This window comes from Limulus polyphemus, unplaced genomic scaffold (genome assembly GCF_000517525.1).
Source record: "Limulus polyphemus unplaced genomic scaffold, Limulus_polyphemus-2.1.2 Scaffold3820, whole genome shotgun sequence".
Taxonomy (NCBI): domain Eukaryota; kingdom Metazoa; phylum Arthropoda; class Merostomata; order Xiphosura; family Limulidae; genus Limulus; species Limulus polyphemus.
Window position 1 is genome coordinate 25053 of NW_013669430.1, and position 412 is coordinate 25464.

Genomic DNA, 412 nt, shown 5'->3' on the forward strand with positions numbered 1-412 from the left:
TGTACTGCTCCCAGAATGTCTCTTCTCATTCGGGGTGCTCTCTTGAGGACTTCACTCATCTTTGCCTAGCCAACCCTCTCACTTTCATGCATCCTCTCTTGTGATCATCTGTTCTCCATCTCCTGGACCTGGCTGTTGTTGCCTTTTGCTGGGTCTGGTATTTTACTTGTTTTAATGCTCACCCACCTTTCTGGCCTTTCCATTGGGTCTTGGCCATGATTAGAGACCCTTGTTGTTTCCTCTTGGTGGTACTCTTTGGAAAGCTTACCCTTGGTTCTTTTTTCTATACCACCTGACAGCCCAACCCTCTTCCCCCTGCCAACTCTAAATACTATTGTTTCATCATCTACTGTCTCCTTCCATCATGGGATCTTGTCCTTCCACTTTCATGTTTGGTTTTGTCCCATCCAAC